The sequence below is a fragment of the Triticum urartu genome, chromosome 1A, assembly GCF_056163025.1.
Source record: "Triticum urartu cultivar PI428250 chromosome 1A, HENAU_Tu73, whole genome shotgun sequence".
In the NCBI taxonomy this organism is placed as follows: domain Eukaryota; kingdom Viridiplantae; phylum Streptophyta; class Magnoliopsida; order Poales; family Poaceae; genus Triticum; species Triticum urartu.
In genome coordinates, this window is record NC_141873.1 from 543522157 (window position 1) to 543537035 (window position 14879).

A 14879-nucleotide genomic window follows, 5' to 3' on the forward strand; every position below is an offset into this window, starting at 1 on the left:
CGGTTATGACGTTCGGACACACCATTATATTGTGGTGTTCCAGGTGGCGTGAGTAGTGAAACTATTTCACATTGTTTTTAACTGAAGACCAAACTCGTAACTCAAATATTTGTCTCCGCGATTAGATCGTAGAAACTTTATTTTCTTGTCACGATGATTTTCCACTTCACTCTGAAATTCTTTGAACTTTTCAAATGTTTCAGACTTATGTTTCATCAAGTAGATATACCCATATCTGCTCAAATCATCTGTGAAGTTCAGAAAATAATGATACCTGTCGTGAGTCTCAATATTCATCAGACCACATACATCAGTATGTATGATTTCCAACAAATCTGTTGCTCGCTCCATTGTTCCGAAGAACAGAGTCTTAGTCATCTTGCCCATGAGGCATGGTTCGCAAGCATCAACTGATTCATAATCAAGTGATTCCAAAAGCCCGTCGGCATGGAGTTTCTTCATGCGCTTTACACCAATATGACCTAAACGGCAGTGCTACAAATAAGTTGCACTATCATTATTAACTTTGCATCTTTTGGTTTCAATATTATGATTATGTGTATCACTACGATCGAGATCCAACGAACTATTTTCATTGGGTGTGTAACCACATAAGGTTTTATTCATGTAAACAGAACAACAATTTATTCTCTTACTTAAATGAATAACCGTATTACAATAAACATGATCAAATCATATTCATGCTCAATGCAAACACCAAATAACACTTATTTAGGTTCAACACTAATCCCGAAAGTATAGGGAGTGTGCGATGATGATCATATCAATCTTGGAACCACTTCCAACACACATCGTCACTTCACCCTTAACTAGTCTCTGTTTATTTTGCAACTCCCGTTTCGAGTTACTAATCTTAGCAACTGAACTAGTATCAAATACTGAGGGTTTGCTATAAACACTAGTAAAGTACACATCAATAACATGTATATCAAATATACTTATGTTCACTTTGCCATCTTTCTTATCCGCCAATCACTTGGGGTAGATCCGCTTCCAGTGACCAGTCCCTTTGCAGTAGAAGCACTTAGTCTCAGGCTTAGGACCAGACTTGGGCTTCTTCACTTGAGCAGCAACTTACTTGCCGTTCTTCTTGAAGTTCCCCTTCTTCCCTTTGCCCTTTTATTGAAACTAGTGGTCTTGTCTACCATCAACACTTGATGCTCTTTCTTGATTTCTACCTTCGTCGATTTCAACATCACAAAGAGCTTGGGAATCGTTTCCGTTATCCCTTGCATATCATAGTTCATCACGAAGTTCTACTAACTTGGTGATGGTGACTAGAGAATTCTGTCAATCACTATCTTATCTGGAAGATAAACTCCCACTTGATTCAAGCGATTGTTGTACTCAGACAATCTGGGCACATGCTCACTAGTTGAGCGATTCTCCTCCATCTTTTAGCTATAGAACTTGTTGGAGACTTTCATATCTCTCAACTCGGGTATTTTCTTGAAATATTAACTTCAACTCTTGGAACATCTCATATGCTCCATGACGTTCAAAACATCTTTGAAGTCCCGATTCTTAAGCCATTAAGCAAGGTGCACTAAACTATCAAGTAGTCATCATATTGAGCTAGCCAAACGTTCATAACGTCTGCATCTGCTCCTGCAATAGGTCCGTCACCTAGCGGTGCATCAAGGACATAATTCTTCTGTGCAGCAATGAGGATAAACCTCAGATCACGGATCCAATCTGCGTCTTTGCTACTAACATCTTTCAACACAATTTTCTCTAGGAACAATATCAAAATAAACACAGGGAAGCAACAACGCGAGCTATTGATCTACAACATGATTTGCAAAATACTACCAGGACTAAGTTCATGATAAATTTAAGTTCAATTAATCATATTACTTAAGAACTCCCACTTAGATAGACATCCCTCTAATCCTCTAAGTGACCACGTGATCCAAATCAACTAAACCATGTCCGATCATCACATGAGATGGAGTAGTTTCATTGGTGAACATCACTATGTTGATCATATCTACTATATGATTCACGCTCGACCTTTCGGTCTCCGTGTTCCAAGGCCATATCTATATATGCTTGGCTCGTCAAGTATAACCTGAGTATTCCGCGTGTGCAACTGTTTTGCACCCGTTGTATTTGAACGTAGAGCCTATCACACCCGATCATCACGTGGTGTCTCAGCACGAAGAACTTTCGCAACGGTGCATACTCAGGGAGAACACTTCTTGATAATTTAGTGAGAGATCATCTTATAATGCTACCGTCAAACAAAGCAAGATAAGATGCATAAAAAGATAAACATCACATGCAATCAATATAAGTGATATGATATGGCCATCATCATCTTGTGCCTGTGATCTCCATCTCCGAAGCACCGTCATGATCACCATCGTCACCGGCGCGACACCTTGATCTCCATCGTAGCATCGTTGTCGTCTCGCCAATCTTATGCTTCCACGACTATCACTACCGTTTAGTAATAAAGTAAAGCATTACATCGCGATTGCATTGCATACAATAAAGCGACAACCATATGGCTCCTGCCAGTTGTCGATAACTTGGTTACAAAACATGATCATCTCATACAATAAAATTCAGCATCATGCCTTGACCATATCACATCACAACATGCCCTGCAAAAACAAGTTAGACGTCCTCTACTTTGTTGTTGCATGTTTTACGTGGCTGCTACGGGCTTAAGTAAGAACCAATATCACCTACGCATCAAAAACCACAACGATAGTTTGTCAAATAGACTCCGTTTTAACCTTCGCAAGGACCGGGCGTAGCCACACTCGGTTCAACTAAAGTTGGAGAGACAGTCGCCCGCAAGCCATCTATGTGCAAAGCACGTCGAGGGAACCGGTCTCGCGTAAGCGTACGCGTAAGGTTGGTCCGGGTCGTCTCCTCCAACAATACCGCTGAACCAAAGTATGACATGCTGGTAGGCAGTATGACTTGTATCATCCACAACTCACTTGTGTTCTACTCGTGCACATAACATCAACATCAATAACCTAGGCTCGGATAACACTGTTGGGTTTCGTAGTAATTTCAAAAAAATTCCTACGCACACGCAAGATCATGTGATGCATAGCAACGAGGGGGAGAGTGTTGTCTACGTACCCAACGCAGACCGACTGCGGAAGCGATGACACGACGTAGAGGTAGTAGTCGTATGTCTTCACGATCCAACCGATCAAGCACCGAATCTACGGCACCTCCGAGTTCGAGCACACGTTCAGCTCGATGATGATCCCCGGACTTCGATCCAGCAAAGTGTCGGGGAAGAGTTCCGTCAGCACGACGGCGTGGTGGCGATCTTGATGTACTACAGCAGCAGGGCTTTGCCTAAACTCCGCTACAGTATTATCGAGGTATATGGTGGCAGGGGGCACCGCACACGGCTAAGGAATAGATCACGTGGATCAACTTGTGTGTCTAGAGGTGTCCCCTGCCTCCGTATATAAAGGAGTAGAGGGGGGAGGCTGGCCGGCCAAGGAGGGAGGCGCAGGAGGAGTCCTACTCCTTCCGGGAGTAGGACTCCCCCCCCCCCAATCCTATTCCAAGTAGGATTCCCAAGGGGGGAAAGAGAGAGAGGGGGGCCGGCCACCTTCTCCTTGTCCTAATAGGACTAGGGGAGGGGGAAGTGGCGCAGCCACCTTGGGCTGCCCCTTTCTCCTTTCCACTAAGGCCCATGTAGGCCCATATGGCTCCCGGGGGGTTCCGGTAACCTCCCGGTAACCAGGTAAAATCCTGATTTCACCCGAAACACTTCCGATGTCCAAACATAGGCTTCCAATATATCAATCTTTACGTCTCGACCATTTCGAGACTCGTCATGTCCGTGATCACATCCGGGACTCCGAACAACCTTCGGTATATCAAAATGCATAAACTCGTAATGTAACTGTCATCGTAACCTTAAGCGTGCGGACCCTACGGGTTCGAGAACAATGTAGACATGACCGAGACACGTCTCTGGTCAATAACCAATAGCGGGACCTGGATGCCCATATTGGCTCCTACATATTCTACGAAGATCTTTATCGGTCAGACCGCATAACAACATACGTTGTTCCCTTTGTCATCGGTATGTTACTTGCCCGAGATTCGATCGTCGGTATCCAATACCTAGTTCAATCTCATTATCGGCAAGTCTCTTTACTCGTTCCGTAATACATCATCTCACAACTAACATATTAGTTGTAATGCTTGCAAGGCTTATGTGATGTGTATTGCCGAGAGGGCCCAGAGATACCTCTCCGACAATCGGAGTGACAAATCCTAATCTCGATATACGCCAACCCAACATCTACCTTCGGAGAAACCTGTAATGCTCCTTTATAATCACCCAGTTACGTTGTGACGTTTGGTAGCACCCAAAGTGTTCCTCCGGCAAACGGGAGTTGCATAATCTCATAGTCATAGGAACATGTATAAGTCATGAAGAAAGCAATAGCAACATACTAAACGATCGTGTGCTAAGCTAATGGAATGGGCCATGTCAATCAGATCATTCAACTAATGATGTGACCTTGTTAATCAAATAACAACTCATTGTTCATGGTTAGGAAACATAACCATCTTTGATTAACGAGCTAGTCAAGTAGAGGCATACTAGTGACACTTTGTTTGTCTATGTATTCACACATGTATTATGTTTCCGGTTAATACAATTCTAGCACGAATAATAAACATTTATCATGATTATAAGGAAATAAATAATAACTTTATTATTGCCTCTAGGGCATATTTCCTTCAGCAGCGACGTCTCCTCCTTCTTGATCCAGCAAGGGGGGAGGAGAGGTTGATGAAGATGGCTCCAACAGCAGCACGACGGCGTGGTGGTGGTGGAGCTGCAGTACTCCGGCAGGGCTTCGCCAAGCACTATGGAGGAGGAGGATGTGTTGGAGAGGGAGAGGGAGGCACCAAAGGCGTGGCTTGAGAGGCCCTCCTTCCCCCACTATATATAGGGAGCCTAGGGGGGGCGCCGGCCCTAGGAGATCCAATCTCCTAGGGGGGCGGCGGCCAAGGTAGGAATCCCTCCTCCCCAAGGCACCTAGGAGGTGCCTTCCCCTTTTGGGACTCTTCCCTTCCTTATCTCTTGGCGCATGGGCCTCTTGGGGCTGGTGCCCTTGGCCCATATAGGCCAAGGCGCACCCCCTACAGCCCATGTGGCCCCCGGGGCAGGTGGCCCCACCCGGTGGACCCCCGGGACCCTTCCGGTGGTCCCGGTACAATACGGGTGACCCCGAAACTTGTCCCGATGGCCGAAATAGCACTTCCTATATATAATTCTTTACCTCCGGACCATTCCGGAACTCCTCGTGACGTCTGGGATCTCATCCGGGACTCCGAACAACATTCGGGTCACTGCATATACATATCCCTACAACCCTAGCGTCACCGAACCTTAAGTGTGTAGACCCTACGGGTTCGGGAGACATGTAGACATGACCGAGATCGCTCTCCGGTCAATCACCAACAGCGGGATCTGGATACCCATGTTGGCTCCCACATTCTCCTCGATGATCTCATCGGATGAACCACGATGTCGAGGATTCAAGCAACCCCGTATACAATTCCCTTTGTCAATCGGTATGTTACTTGCCCGAGATCCGATCATCGGTATCCCAATACCTCGTTCAATCTCGTTACCGGCAAGTCACTTTACTCGTACCGTAATGCATGATCCTGTGACCAGACACTTGGTCACTTTGAGCTCATTATGATGATGCATTACCGAGTGGGCCCAGTGATACCTCTCCGTCATACGGAGTGACAAATCCCAGTCTTGATCCGTGTCAACCCAACAGACACTTTCGGAGATACCCATAGTATACCTTTATAGTCACCCAGTTACGTTGTGACGTTTGGTACACCCAAAGCACTCCTACGGTATCCAGGAGTTACACGATCTCATGGTCTAAGGAAAAGATACTTGACATTGGAAAACTCTAGCAAACGAACTATATGATCTTATGCTATGTTTAGGATTGGGTCTTGTCCATCACATCATTCTCCTAATGATGTGATCCCGTTATCAACGACATCCAATGTCCATGGCCAGGAAACCGTAACCATCTATTGATCAACGAGCTAGTCAACTAGAGGCTTACTAGGGGCATGGTGTTGTCTATGTATCCACACATGTATCTGAGTTTCCTATCAATACAATTATAGCATGGATAATAAACGATTATCATGAACAAGGAAATATAATAATAATAACTAATTTATTATTGCCTCTAGGGCATATTTCCAACAGTCTCCCACTTGCACTAGAGTCAATAATCTAGTTCATATCGTCATGTGATTAACATTCACAGGTCACATCGCCATGTGACCAACATCCAAAGAGTTTACTAGTGTCACTAAACTAGTTCACATCATCACGTGATTAAGACTCAATGAGTTCTGGGTTTGATCATGTTTTGCTTGTGAGAGAGGTTTTAGTCAACGGGTCTGCAACATTCAGATCCGTATGTACTTCGCAAATTTCTTATGTCATCTTGTAGATGCAACTACTACGCTACATTTGGAGCTATTCCAAATAAATGTTCTACTATGCGAATCCAGTTTACTACTCAGAATAATCTAGATCAGTGTCAAAGTTTGCATCGGCGTAACCCTTTACGACGAACTCTTTTACCACCTCCATAATCGAGAAAATTCCTTAGTCCACTAGTTACTAAGGATAACTTTGACCGCTGTCCTGTGATCCATTCTTAGATCATTCTTGTACCCCTTGACTGACTCATGGCAAGGCACATTTCAGGTGCGGTACACAGCATAGCATACTGTAGAGCCTATGTCTTAAGCATAGGGGACGACCTTCGTCCTTTCTCTCTATTCTGCCGTGGTCGAGCTTTAAGTCTTAACTTCATACCTTACAACTCAGGCAAGAACTCCTTCTTCGACTGATCCATCTTGAACACCTTCAAGATCATGTCAAGGTATGTGCTCATTTGAAAGCACCATTAAGCGTTTTGATCTATCCTTATAGATCTTGATGCTCAATGTTCAAGTAGCTTAATCCAGGCTTTCCATTGAAAAACACTTTCCAAATAACCCTATATGCTTTCTAGAAATTCTACGTCATTTCTGATCAACAATATGTCAACAACATATATTTATCAGAAATTCTATAGTGCTCCCACTCACTTCTTTGGAAATACAAGTTTCTCATAAACTTTGTATACACCCAAAATCTTTGATCATCTCATCAAAGCATACATTCCAACTCCGAGATGCTTACTCCAGTCCTTAGAAGGATTGCTGGAGCTTTGCATACTTATTAGCATCTTTCAGGATTGACAAAACCTTCCGGTTGTATCAAATACAACCTTTCCTCAAGAAAATCGTTGAGGAAACAATGTTTTGACATCCTATCTGCAAGATTTCATAAATAATGCAGTAATCGCTAATATAATTCCAACAGACTCTTAGCATCGCTACGAGTGAGAAAGTCTCACCGTAGTCAACTCCTTGAACTTGTCGGAAACTTCTTAACGACAAGTCGAGCTTTCTTAATGGTGACATTTACCATCATTGTCCGTCTTCCTTTTAAAATCCATCTGCACTCAACAGCCTTACGACCATCGAGTTGTTCTGCCAAAGTCTACACTTTGTTTTCATACATGGATCCTCTCTCGGATTTTATGGCCTCGAGCCATTTATCGGAATTCGGGCCCACCATCGCTTCTCCATAGCTCGTAGGTTCATTGTTGTCTAGCAACATGACTTCCAAGACAGGATTACGTACCACTCTGAAGTAGTACGCATCCTTGTCATCCCACGAGGTTTGGTAGTGACTTGATCTGAAGTTTCATGATCACTATCATAAGCTTCCACTTCAATTGGTGTAGGTGCCACAGGAACAACTTCCTGTGCCCTGCCACACACTAGTTGAAGAGACGGTTCAATAACCTCATCAAGTCTCCACCATCCTCCCACTCAATTCTTTCGAGAGAAACTTTTCCTCGAGAAAGGACCCGATTCCAGAAACAATCCCTTATTGCTTTCGGATCTGAGACAGGAGGTATACCCAACTGTTTTGGTGTCCCATGAAGATGCATTTATCCGCTTTGGGTTCGAGCTTATCATCCTGAAACCTTTTCACATAAGCGTCGCAGCCCCAAACTTTTAAGAAATGACAGCTTAGGTTTCTCTAAACCATAGTTCATACGGTGTCATCTCATCAGAATTACGTGGTGCCCTATTTAAAGTGAATGTGGTTGTCTCTAATGCCTAACCCATAAACTATCGTGGTAATTCGATAAGAGACATCATGGTATGCATCATATCCAATAGGGTGCAGTTATGATGTTCGGACACACCATCACACCATGGTGTTCCAGGCTGTATTAGTTGTGAAACAATTTCCACAATGTCTTAATTCTGTGCCAAACTCGTAATTCAGATATTCATCTCTATGATCATATCATAGATCTTTTATCCTTTTGTCACGACGATCTTTCAACTTCACCCTGAAATTACTTGAACCTTTCAATAATTCAGACGCGTGATTCATCAAGTAAATATACTCAACATCTACTCAAATCATCTGTGAAGTAAGAACATAACGATATCCACTACACGCCTCAGCACTCATTGGACTGCACACATAAAAAATGTATTACTTCCAACAAGTTGCTTTCTAGTTCCATTTTACTGAAAACGAGGCTTTCAGTCATCTTGCCCATGTGGTATGATTTGCATGTCTCAAGTGATTCAAAATCAAGTGAGTCCAAACGATCCATCTGTATAGAGTTTCTTCATGCATATCTACCAACAAACATGGTTCGCATGTCTCAATCCTTTCAAAAATGAGTGAGTCCAAAGATCCATCAACATGGAGCTTCTTCATGCGTTTTATACCGATATGACTTAAGTGGCAGTGCCACAAGTAGGTGGTACTATCATTACTATCTTATATCTTTTTGGCATGAACATGTGTATCACTATGATCGAGATTCAATGAACCATTCATTTTAGGTGCAAGACCATTGAAGGTATTATTCAAATAAACAGAGTAACCATTATTCTCCTTAAATGAATAACCATATTGCGATAGACATAATCCAGTCATGTCTATGCTCAACGCAAACACCAAATAACAATTATTTAGGTTTTAATACCAATCTCGATGGTAGAGGGAGCGTACGATATTTGATCAACCTTGGAAATACTTCCAACACATATCGTCATCTCACCTTTTAGCTAGTCTCCGTTTATTCCATAGCCTTTTGTTTCGAGTTTACTAACATTTAGCAACCGAACCGGTATCTAATACCATGGTGCTACTAGGAGTACTAGTAAAGTACACATTAACACAATGTATACCCAATATACTTCTATTGACTTTGCCAGCCTTCTCATCTACCAAGTATCTAGGGTAATTCTGCTCCAGTCGCTGTTCCTCTTATTACAGAAGCACTTAGTCTCGGGTTTGGGTTCAACCTTGGGTTTCTTCACTAGAGCAGCAGCTGAATTGCCATTTCATGAAGTATCCCTTCTTGCCCTTGCCCTTCTTGAAACTAGTGGTTTCACTAACCATCAACAATTGATGCTCCTTCTTGATTTCTACTTTTGTGGTGTCAAACATCGCGAATATCTCAAGGATCATCATATATGTCCCTGATATATTATAGTTCATCACGAAGCTCTAGCAGCTTGGTGGTAATGACTTCGGAGAAACATCACTATCTCATCTGGAAGATCAACTTCCACTCGATTCAAATGATTGTTGTACTCAGACAATCTGAGCACAAGCTCAACAATTGAGCTTTTCTCCCTTAGTTTGCAGGCTAAGAAGATCGTCGGAGGTCTTATACCTCTTGACGTGGGCACGAGCCTGAAATCCCAATTTCAGTCCTTGGAACATCTCATATGTTCTGCGATGTTTCAAAAACGTCTTTGGTGCCTCAATTCTAAACCATTTAGCATTACGCACTGAACTATCATGTAGTCATCAAAACGTGTAGGTCAGATGTTCGCAACATCCACAGACGACGTTCGAGGTTCAGCACACTGAGCGGTGCATTAAGGACATAAGCCTTCTACTGTCTGCATAAATGCTACTATCAACTTTCAACTAATTTTTCTCTAGGAACATATCTAAAGAGTAGAACTGAAGCGCGAGCTACGACATAATTTGCGAAGACCTTTTGAACTCCCACTCAGATAGACATCCCTCTAGTCATCTAAGTGATTACATGATCCGAGTCAACTAGGCCGTGTCTGATCATCACGTGAGACGGACTAGTCAACATCGGTGAACATCTTCATGTTGATCGTATCTTCTATATGACTCATGCTCGACCTTTCGGTCTCTTGTGTTCCGAGGCCATGTCTGTACATGCTAGGCTCGTCAAGTTAACCTAAGTGTTTCGCATGTGTTCCGAGGCCATATCTGTACATGCTAGGCTTGTCAACACCCGTTGTATTCGAACATAAGAATCTATCATACCCGATCATCACGTGGTGCTTCGAAACGACAAACTTTCGCAATGGTGCACAGTTAGGGGGAACACCTTCTTGAAATTTTAGTGAGGGATCATCTTATTTACTACCGTCGTTCTAAGCAAATAAGATGTATAAACATGATAAACATCACATGCAATCAAATAGTGACATGATATGGCCAATATCATATTGCTCCTTTTGATCTCCATCTTCGGGGCTCCATGATCATCATCGTCACCGGCATGACACCATGATCTCCATCATCATGATCTCCATCATCGTGTCTTCATGACGTTGTCTCGCCAACTATTACTTCTACTACTACAGCTAACGGTTAGCAATAAAGTAAAGTAATTACATGACGTTTATGTTGACACGCAAGTCATAAATAAATTAAGACAACTCCTATGGCTCCTGCCGGTTGTCATACTCATCGACATGCAAGTCGTGATTCCTATTACAAGAACATGATCAATCTCATACATCACATATATCATTCATCACATCCTTTTGGCCATATCACATCACATAGCATACCCTGCAAAAACAAGTTAGACGTCCTCTAATTGTTGTTTGCATGTTTTACGTGGCTGCTATGGGTTTCTAGCAAGAACGTTTCTTACCTACGCAAAAACCACAACGTGATATGCCAATTGCTATTTACCCTTCATAAGGACCCTTTTCATCGAATCCGATCCGACTAAAGTGGGAGAGACAGACACCCGCTAGCCACCTTATGCAACTAGTGCATGTCAGTCGGTGGAACCAGTCTCACGTAAGAGTACATGTAAGGTCGGTTCGGGCCGCTTCATCCCACAATGCCACCGAATCAAGATTGGACTAGTAATGGTAAGCATATTGAACAAAATCAACGCCCACAACTACTTTGTGTTCTACTCGTGCATAGAAACTACGCACAGACCTAGCTCATGATGCCACTGTTGGGGAACGTAGCATAAATTCGAGTCATCTAGCAACGAGGGAGGAGTGGATCTACATACCCTTGTAGATCGCGCGCGGAAGCGTTCAAGAGAACGGGGTTGATGGAGTCGTACTCGTCGTGATCCAAATCACCGATGATCCTAGCGCCGAACGGACGACACCTCCGCGTTCAACACACGTACGGAGCAGCGACGTCTCCTCCTTCTTGATCCAGCAAGGGGGGAGGAGAGGTTGATGAAGATGGCTCCAACAGCAGCACGACGGCGTGGTGGTGGTGGAGCTGCAGTACTCCGGCAGGGCTTCGCCAAGCACTATGGAGGAGGAGGATGTGTTGGAGAGGGAGAGGGAGGCACCAAAGGCGTGGCTTGAGAGGCCCTCCTTCCCCCACTATATATAGGGAGCCTAGGGGGGGCGCCGGCCCTAGGAGATCCAATCTCCTAGGGGGGCGGCGGCCAAGGGAGGAATCCCTCCTCCCCAAGGCACCTAGGAGGTGCCTTCCCCTTTTGGGACTCTTCCCTTCCTTATCTCTTGGTGCATGGGCCTCTTGGGGCTGGTGCCCTTGGCCCATATAGGCCAAGGCGCACCCCCTACAGCCCATGTGGCCCCCGGGGCAGGTGGCCCCACCCGGTGGACCCCCGGGACCCTTCCGGTGGTCCCGGTACAATACGGGTGACCCCGAAACTTGTCCCGATGGCCGAAATAGCACTTCCTATATATAATTCTTTACCTCCGGACCATTCCGGAACTCCTCGTGACATCCGGGATCTCATCCGGGACTCCGAACAACATTCGGGTCACTGCATATACATATCCCTACAACCCTAGCGTCACCGAACCTTAAGTGTGTAGACCCTACGGGTTCGGGAGACATGTAGACATGACCGAGATCGCTCTCCGGTCAATAACCAATAGCGGGATCTGGATACCCATGTTGGCTCCCACATGCTCCTCGATGATCTCATCGGATGAACCACGATGTCGAGGATTCAAGCAACCCCGTATACAATTCCCTTTGTCGATCGGTATGTTACTTGCCCGAGATCCGGTCGTCGGTATCCCAATACCTCGTTCAATCTCGTTACCGGCAAGTCACTTTACTCGTACCGTAATGCATGATCCCGTGACCAGACACTTGGTCACTTTGAGCTCATTATGATGATGCATTACCGAGTGGGCCCAGTGATACCTCTCCGTCATACGGAGTGACAAATCCCAGTCTTGATCCGTGTCAACCCAACAGACACTTTCGGAGATACCCGTAGTATACCTTTATATTCACCCAGTTACATTGTGACGTTTGGTACACCCAAAGCACTCCTACGGTATCCGGGAGTTACACGATCTCATGGTCTAAGGAAAAGATATTTGACATTGGAAAACTCTAGCAAACGAACTATACGATCTTATGCTATGTTTAGGATTGGGTCTTGTCCATCACATTGTTCTCCTAATGATGTGATCCCGTTATCAACGACATCCAATGTCCATGGCCAGGAAACCATAACCATCTATTGATCAACGAGCTAGTCAACTAGAGGCTTACTAGGGACATGGTGTTGTCTATGTATCCACACATGTATCTGAGTTTCCTATCAATACAATTATAGCATGGATAATAAACGATTATCATTAACAAGGAAATATAATAATAATAACTAATTTATTATTGCCTCTAGGGCATATTTCCAACACTTTTATCATTAGTTACCTTGCTGTTTTTATATTTTCAGATTACAAATACTCATATCTACTATCCATATACCACTTGTATCACCATCTCTTCGCCGAACTAGTGCACCTATACAATTTACCATTGTATCGGGTGTGTTGGGGACACAAGAGACTCTTTGTTATTTGGTTGCAGGGTTGCTTGAGAGAGACCATCTTCATCCTACGCCTCCCACGGATTGATAAACCTTAGGTCATCCACTTGAGGAAAATTTGCTGATGTCCTACAAACCTCTGCACTTGGAGGCCCAACAACGTCTAGAAGAAGAAGGTTGTATAGTAGACATCAGTGACGGGGACGGTGACCAGAAAGTGTCTTGGAGTGAGAGTGAGAGTGTGGCAAGGGAGAGGAAATGGGCGGGATGGGGTATAGGATAAGGTGGTTTTAGCAGTAGCACGGGAAGCCAAGCAAGCGCTACAGCTAAAATTTTAGTTGTAACACGTTTTTGCAAACCGCGCTGCTACTAAAGCTAGACCCGGGTGGCCGTGTGGCTCACTTAGCAGTAGCGCCTAGCCAGTGAGCGTGCGCTACTGCTAAGTATTACCTGTAGCGCGCCTGCTTTACACGCGCTACTGCTAGTTAGCAGTAGCGCGTCCTTTTAACAAGCGCTACTGATAATGCTATGTGTATAAGGCTTTCCCTAGTAGTGGTGGGTTACTCTTCTTGACACGGCTCTGACCATGACTATGGAATTCGAGAAGGTGAGCACACCACAACCCCGACAGTAGCCTATCCCTACCCCAAGATGCGTCGCCTGAGGGCGGTGACCTCCTTCCCAGTCACCGCATCCCTAGAGCTGCGCCCGCGGCCCAATACTCATGTCCTGGCACCCCTCTCTTTCCACATTGGATCCGTAAGGATGATGCATGGCGGCGACCATATCGACCCAGAACCGTGCTCCTTGGGCACCCCTGTGATGATGCACGACAGAGACCGGATCAACCATTAGGTGTGTCGTTTTCAGAGGATGTTAGCCCAGCGGTGCGGCAGGCAAAATATCATGGTGGTGGGGAGATCGGGAGGATCATGATCATTTTTTGCGTGAGGCAAAGGGGGTAGGCTTTTTTTGCATGTTGGGAGGTGGGAGCGGATTAGTTCTTTCGTAGAGGGGGTCGAGGGGAGGGGAGTTGGACGTACCACGTACAATCCACAACCCCATTTAATAGTAGACATACTGTTCAAAAAACTTACTACTAATTATCTACATCACTATTAAGTGTCTGACTAGTTAATTAATTGCATTAATAGCTCGATTTCATAATTGATTTGGCGTGAAAAAGCCTACTTAAATAGACTTAATTAATTACACGCATAATTATTTGTCTATCAATTAGTTGCATTAATGGCCCGATTTCCAAATTGATTATGTGCTCAGCTTTTTATTTTCTTTGAACTAATGAATCAATTTCATAATTGATTTGGCGTGAAAAATTCCTACTTAAATAGACTTAATTAATAGCACGTGTAGTTAATTGTTTTCCTATTAGTTGCATTAATGACTTCATTTCCGGACTAACTTGATGTGGGATTTTTTTACTTAAATATATTTAATTAATTGCATGTTAATTAATTGTCTCGCTATTAATTGCATTAGTGAGTTGATTTTTCAAATTGATTCGGTGCTTGGTTTCTTTATTATTTTTGCATTAATACCTCGATTTCATAATTGATTCGGCGTGGATAAATCACAACTTAAGCAGACTTAATTAATTGCACACGTAGTTACTTGATTTCTAAATTT